A 489-nucleotide genomic window follows, 5' to 3' on the forward strand; every position below is an offset into this window, starting at 1 on the left:
TTGCTTTCCTTGATGTCTCCAACATAGGATACTATGACATGTTGGCCCAGAAAAAGACCTTTAGATACCCGGCATTGGTGAAACCCACTTCGGACCAGTTTGCACTGTCTCACAAATAATACGATGCAAATATCCTGAATAGATGAAACCAATGTTGAATCACAATCAGTTTTAAAATACCTTGTTCATGAGTGCCAAAGCCTGATACGTCAACTTTCTGAAGGCAACCATGATAAGCTTGAGCCAGCTCAAACAACACAATATTCAGGTGTTCTATGAAAAGAAAAGAAATGATTTGAAAAACCCATCTCTAAAATGCATGTGTAGTTTGTTTTTGGGATATGAGCAGCTTAAGCCAAAATTTGCAAGGCTTTGCCTGTTGCCTGTTTACGTCACAGAAATGACCGAATCTTTTTCAGCAACAGCTGGTGTTTGATATGGTATCATAACATTGCTGTTAAGTGATAAAGTGTTGTAGTGTCAATCCTT

Source organism: Montipora capricornis, chromosome 9 (genome assembly GCF_036669925.1).
Source record: "Montipora capricornis isolate CH-2021 chromosome 9, ASM3666992v2, whole genome shotgun sequence".
Taxonomy (NCBI): Eukaryota; Metazoa; Cnidaria; class Anthozoa; order Scleractinia; family Acroporidae; genus Montipora; species Montipora capricornis.